At 56.4% G+C, this 6,985-nt stretch overlaps 1 pseudogene across 1 annotated transcript in view; it reads left to right on the forward strand.

Moving 5' to 3' along the window:
• Positions 1 to 1,045: 1,045 nt before the first annotated feature.
• LOC143506192 (putative JmjC domain-containing histone demethylation protein 2C) overlaps positions 1,046 to 6,985 on the forward strand; it is a 48,976-nt pseudogene continuing 43,036 nt past the window's right edge. The window contains exons 1-2 of the transcript XR_013128165.1: positions 1,046 to 1,145; positions 4,294 to 4,493. The product of XR_013128165.1 is annotated as a putative JmjC domain-containing histone demethylation protein 2C (transcript). The remainder of the gene's footprint in view (positions 1,146 to 4,293; positions 4,494 to 6,985) is intronic.

Raw genomic sequence — 6,985 nt, forward strand, 5'->3', positions numbered from 1 at the left:
GTGGTGGAGGTGGTGGTGGAGGAGGGTGGGGGTGTTCGGAGGTGTAGAAACACAGGCTGCTCCATGACTCCACCCCCAACAAACCATATGCCTGGCGTAAGTTTGTTCGGGAGATATTGTCATTTTCATAGAGCGTGACCGAGGGAGAGAGATTGAGAGACAGATGGAGAGAGAGAGAGATAGAGAAATAGAGATGGAGAGGTCGACGAGGAGAATGAATGGAGCCAAGGAGAAGAGCATGCGTGCGTGAGTAGCCGGGTTGTGCGTGTGCTGTTAGTTGCATAGCAACCAGATCTTCCGTATCGTAGTGGCCGCACATTTGTTGTCATGACTCCGGCGAACACGGCCTCTCTGGTGCTCCGAGCCCGTGTGTGTTCCGAGCCCGTGTGTGTTCCGAGCCCGTGTGTGTTCCGAGCCCGTGTGTGTTCCGAGCCCGTGTGTGTTCCGAGCCCGTGTGAGTATATAACTATAACAGTAACTATAACTGTTACTGTAGCACTACTACTGTAGTCATCACTGTAGCACTATTAACACAGTTTCTGTAGCATTATTAAGCCAGCATTATTACTGTAGCTATTGCTGTAGTACTATTACCACAACACCCATGTTTCCATGGTAGGTTCAGCTTCATTAGGTACCTCTTCTGTTCTGGTCTTGGTGTTTCTGGTGCCCCTCACATCATGACCACCATGTTTGTTCTGTATTTCTCTTACGTTTGTGTTTTTGTTTACCAACACTAATATGGGGCGGTCTATAGGGAGGGTCTCCTCCACCCCCACCCTCCACCCCCACCTGCCGGAGAGTCTCCATCCCTGCAGCTACACACTGTCCTGCCCTGTTGCCTTCATCATGTGCTGCTGTGCTCCCTCCTTCTATCGGCGAGGTGGAGGGAGGTGTGTGTGTGTGTGTGTGTGTGGGTGTGGGTGTGGGTGTGGGTGTGGGTGTGTGTGTGGGTGTGTGTGTGTGTGGGTGTGGGTGTGGGGGTGTGTGTGTGTGTGTGTGTGTGTGTGTGTGTGTGTGTGTGTGTTCGTTACTATATGTTGGCATGGTGCCACTGCGTACGGACTTTACCGTGAGAGTCTGGCGGCTAGAGTGGGACCGGTGGCGTCTGCGGGTCAACGGCGAGGGCGCGGCCCTTTCCCCCTGTCATTACTAGCAGGGCCCGTGACCTCCTTGAACAACCTGCTTGCGAGCGTGGGGTCATGACTCGGCACAGGAGGTCACCTGAGGCCGTGCCGCACCCCACAGAACCAGCAGGAGCCTGAACGGCGACGCCCAATCAGGAATTTCCTTCCAGCTCCGGTTCTGCCGTCCCGCCCCCTCCCGAGACGTCATCTCTCACATGGCCCCGATGTGGGTGACGTCATCCAGCATTTGTGCGCGCTCCGGTCCACGCGCGACCTGCTGGGCCTGGGCCGGCGCCTGGCGCCCCGCCAGCCGTGAAATCTGTCAATAGCCCTGCCGCCCGGGCTCACAGCCGACACAGTTTAGCCCGCAGAAATAAGGCAGGGTGCATCCTCATTAGACCTCTTTACTGGGACGGAGGATTTTAATAATCCGTATAGTTGGTGTACTCGTTAAAGTCCATGCTGTGCCTGCTTTATCTTGAGCCACACTGAGGTGTGTGTGTGTGTGTGTGTGTGTTTTTACAGCCGGTTGCTCGTGAGTGGTACTGCAGCAGACGTGACCACGGCAACAAGCCACCCGCGACCTCCGCCCGCCCGCGTTTTCTCCACCCGGGGCGTCCCGGCTGTCTTTACTTTGACCAGAACTCGGACACTGTGCTGCCTGTAAACATGACCTTGAAATCGTGCCGCTCGCGCCACGGTCAGAATTCGACGTTTCAGTCCTCCACGCTCTCGGGCCCCCACCCACCAGGGCAGGACTGCACCATCTGTCTCCATACTGTACTCCAGCTAATCTCCAGAGGAGGCTGGTACTCCGACACGCCCTCCACCAGCCCCTCCACCTAACCCCCCCCCCCCGGGTCTGTTTGTTTTCTAGTGGTACCTTGCCCAGATCCCCATGTCTGTGTGCGTAACCCCTTAGAAGTGCATGTGGATCTTCTGGTTCCCAGCAGAGTGGTTTGTGTGACTGGTGCCTGAGAGTTGGGTGCTGGACCCCGGACACCCGGCATGATGCCTGCGTGTGGGGGCACTGCGCACAGGCATATCTCCCGCCCCCTGTCTGCAGAAACCAGTCAGCAGTCGTCTTTTAAATGAAGCTGTTTTGATTGGTTAACGTACTTGTCTTCGCATGCCTTTAGTGTAGCATTGGGGATGAGGGAGGGGTGTGTTTGGGGGCGGGACGGAGGGTCTTCCCTTAGGATGGTGAGATGGAGAATGATGATTTGGGTGAGGGGCAGCCAACTCCTGCCATCCAGCATTTTGGAGAGGGGGAGGAGCAGAGGGAGGAGCAGAGGGAGGAGCAGAGGGAGGAGCAGAGGGAGGAGCCAGGGAGGAGCAGAGGGAGGAGCAGAGGGAGGAGCAGAGGGAGGAGCAGAGGGTGGGCAGGGTGTCCAGTCACGTGTAGCACTGCAGGAATGGGAGTGAGATGGAGTGTGAAGGTGGAGCGCAGGGGACAGCGTGGGAGGGCTGACGGAGGCTGATGTGGAGCGGGGCAGCAGGAGGCGCGAGGGTTAAGTGGTGGGAGAGGAACAACGAGGACGGGGAGCAGAGACCCAGAGGCACAGGCTGCCGGCCAGACGGGGGTCCAACTGACATCTGTCCTGACAGGTCTCCTCCTCACCTGTTCCCCTCTCTCACACTGACACACACACACACACACACACACACACGCACACACACACACACACACACACACACACACACACACACACACGCACGCTCGCTTGCAATGTACGCTCGCACACACGCCTGGGTGGGGGGAGGGGGGGCACCAAAATGCTGTCGGAATGATTAAAAAACGCAGCAGGCCCAGTGAATCAGTTTTGGTTGAAGTCCACATTACGCAACGGCCGTCTGTTAGCCGAGGAGACACGCGCTGCTGCTCCTCCCACAAGCATGCTCGTCTGTGGGCCACGCGTCTGTGGGCCACGCGTCTGTGGGCCACGCGTCTGTGGGGCCGCGCGTCTGTGGGCTTGCAATCGCATAGGGTTGAAGTATCTCTCAGCAAATACTATGTGTGTATATGTTTGTGTGGGTGTGTGTGTGTGTGTGTGTGCGCATGTGTGTGCGGTTTGTTGTTTATTTATAGATTTTGTTATTTATTGATGGTGAGAGACTGGGGTAGAGTGTGACTGGGGCCTCCCACATGTGAGTGTCCACTCCTACAGAGTGACTCATTCCCATGGGTCCTGGACGTGGACGCTTGTAGCCCCCATCTGTGTCTCAGAGTGTCTGAAGTTGTTCTCACGTGAGGCTGAAGGACACCTCCAGAGGTCAAGCAGGCAGACACGCCCTTCGGAACACATCATCTGTCTAGAAATGGCAAAACTACTGGTGACCATCAAAATGTTTATCTGCGTTTATGTGCCTGTGTGGACACCGGCGGACCACAGCCATCTGTCATCTGGGCCTGTGACGTGCGCAACCCTCCAGGGTCGCACGTCTGCGTGGGGCACGTCTGTGTGGGGCACGACTACGGCTTCTGTGGGTGTAAGAGGGCCAGCACGCCCAACCATGCCTGACTAAACATGGTCAACAACGAAAAATCAGAGCGTGCTGGTTTCCTCTCAGGACCAGGTTCCAGTTCTTGTTCGCTCCCCGACTGAAAATAGCTCTTAGCCGGAGGTATTTGGCTTCTCGGTTAACCACCGATGGCTTTTGTCTTTGTTTGGGGGGGGTGTTGTTAATGCCTCCACAAAGAGTGCGGATTCCACAGCTGGGGCTCAGAACGTGAATTTCGTTGCCGGGAACTCTGGCCTTATAACTCCCCTGCTCCTCACAAAAGGCCCCACATTCGTCCAGCTCCAAACAAGTGTGAGCTCTCCCGTAAGCCATGATTCACGCTCCAGGAACGTGTTCTCTCTCTCTCTCTCTCTCTCTCTCACTCTCTCTCTTTCTCTGTCTTTTTGTACATGTCTCTGTCTGTCTCTGTCTGTCTGTCCTTTGAATTTTGGTGGGGAATTCCCAAGGCGCTGGTGCTCAGGTCTGTCAGACACGGCGAGTTCCCTGAAACCCAGCACGTCTTTGCCAGCTTTGTAAACTAGGCACGACTTAACTATGCTCCTCCCCCAAAACTCTCTGGAGTGCTTTAAACAAAAAAAAACTATGGGAAAAAAGCAATATTAACGATTCTGCTCAAAAACTTGCAGCTTAAAAGCCAGGTGAGACGTCACCTCACTAATCCCCTCTCTGTTTTGCCAGGTGTACGTGGAGTTCGATGACCTGGAGTGGGAGAAGCGTGAGTGGGTGAAGGTGTATGAAGACTTCCAGATCTTCTTGTTGGAGCAGCAGCTGGTGTGGGCTGGCAGGAAGGAGGGCTCACAGCCCCAGGGCACCCGCACCAAACCCCCCCAGTGGCCCGCTCTGGTGAGTTCCCCCCCCCACACCTGCCCCCGGGACCATCCGCTCCTCTCCGTCTCCCTCGGGGGAGAAGGGGAGCATCGTCACCGCTGCTGTCGTTTTGTGTCACCATGGCGATCGGTGTCGCTATGTACGATGCTGTGTTGGGTTGCTGTAGCGTAGTTTCACGTTGTTTCTCGATGAGCAGATCGTGTCTTGACGAATAAAAAATGTATCTTTTTCCCAACCTGCGTGGGTGAGTGTGTGTGGGTGTGTGTGTAAACGTCGGTGTTCTCAGATGAGTGGCGCGTCGCTGAGGAAACGTGTGCGCTGTTTTGATTATGTAACACTGTGCAGCACAGCGCCATCTGGCCCAGGAGCACGAGATAAGGGTTCAAAGAGAAACCATGGACATGCGTGCGCGTGCATGTGTGTGTGTGTGTGTGTGTGTGCGTGTACAATAACAACCCACTGTGTGTCATAAGCCAGCTTTTCCCCTGAGAACACGTGTCTGGGCTGTGTGCCTCTCATTGTGTAGGCTTGGATATTTTTGTCTTTATATTTGTGCGTGAAAAAAGGCTTAGCCGATCCTTATTTATTGTAATGTTTATGGTCTCTTTTTAAAGGCTTTTAGCGGCCGGGCTAATTTAATAGTCAAGCCGGCCAGCCGTGAGGCTTGTGCGTCTTCTCCCTTTGCCCTAATCTGCTGTTTATCTGGAGGGAGATAATCTTATCTGTGGTGAAGGCAACAGCCTGGTGGACAATGAGGCCGTTATCTCTCCTGAATGGGCACACGCTCCCGCACACTGAGCTCTATCAGCACATGTAATCACTCTCCTCCTTCTTTGTCAGACTGTCAGTGCCGAGCGGGATCGGGGGCTAAACATTTTTGTTTGGAGTAGCTGGAGGCAGGGCCTCGATGACCGAGCCGAGCTGGACGCAACTAGAGGCAGGGCCCTGATGGCTGATCTGAGATCAGCCCGAGGTGAGACGGGAGGCCGCGGGCAGGGTCCTGATGGCTGATCCGAGACGGACGTAGAGCGAGCGGAGCTGGAGTCAGGGCGGCGGTCCTCCCATCACCTGGGGCTCACGCTCCACCTCCCCCTGCCGTGTGAACGCTGCATTGAGCTGTCGCACAACAGCTTCCTAATTACCGCAGTCGAATCCCGAGCAAATGGTAATTACCACACTGGCGTTTGTGTTCCTCCACCTGGCCTTAGAATGGCCATTGTTGCCTCCATCTCTCACTCCCTCTGTCACTCCTTCTCCTCCTCCCGCCCCCCTCACACAACTGGGTGTACGGCTCCGTTATTTACGGCCGCTCTAGCGGGAGAGGGCAGGCTCTTTATGGGCCCCCCCCAGCTGATGCAGCCTGCTGTTCTGCCCCTCCCCCACACCCTCAGCTACCTTCGTGCGGGGCAGATCTGCCCACACTACGCTCAGAGCCAATCAAAGGGCTCGTGAGCGCTCAGAGCCAATCAAAGGGCTCGTGAGCGCTGGCCTCCTGCCCGGGAGGTTTCCACCCCGCCCCAGGCTGCGGCCCTCCTTCCAGCTGCCGCTAGCCCCGCCTCCTCCGCCCGTTCACGTATTTCTTCACGCTCACGCTTGTATGCGAGCACCTCCCCTTGCCGCCCCTGTGCTGCGCTGGGTTCCTCCTCTCCGCAAATGCCACACTGCGCTCAGTCACCCGCGGCCCCCATCACCCCCGCTATAAAGCTCCGGCACAGCCCGCCGAAGCCACCGACCCTTGGCTGGCTTAGCCATGAGCTGCCGATGCCTCTCAACAACACACATACACACTCGTACTCTCACACACACACACACACACACACACACACACACACACACACACACACTTTCTCCAGCACGTCGCCTGCTTTGTTGGTGCGCGCTTCGCTGTAGCGTCTGCTAGATTAAGCGCCGCACGCGTGGGCCTGTCACGGAAGACGGGAATTACTCCGCCGATCAACACCGTGCCCGTCTGTAATCTTCGCAGTGCGACAAACCCCATTATTTTCATCAGCCGGCGTGGGTGACTTTAATGGAAGACTGAGGAGGCCGTCTGTGTGTGGGGCCGATCACCGTCACACCGCCTGACGGAGGCAGAAGGATGAACAGAACGGCTTTTTTTCTCCCGATGTTTGTATCTGTTTGCGTGCGAGTAGCTAAACAGAGTGCTTTACGACCTCAAATCTACAGTCCTGCCCAAAAAACCAGGATAAGAGACACTAGAGACACAGCCCCGCACAGCTACAAACCAAATTAGTCCAGGGCACTGGGCCGGCCCAGTGGTGTGCCGTATCGTCTTTGCTTAAAGCTTAAAAGTCGTTAAGGTGAGGCCTCGGCCCCGCGCGTGAGGAGAGAGTTCTGATGCTGTGAGACGTGGGCACACGCAGCCAGGCACACGCAGCCAGGCCCACGCAGCCAGGCCCACGCAGCCAGGCCCACGCAGCCAGGCCCACGCAGCCAGGCCCACGCAGCCAGGCACACGCAGCCAGGCACACGCAGCCAGGCCCAGG

Source organism: Brachyhypopomus gauderio, unplaced genomic scaffold (genome assembly GCF_052324685.1).
Source record: "Brachyhypopomus gauderio isolate BG-103 unplaced genomic scaffold, BGAUD_0.2 sc435, whole genome shotgun sequence".
NCBI classification, from domain to species: domain Eukaryota; kingdom Metazoa; phylum Chordata; class Actinopteri; order Gymnotiformes; family Hypopomidae; genus Brachyhypopomus; species Brachyhypopomus gauderio.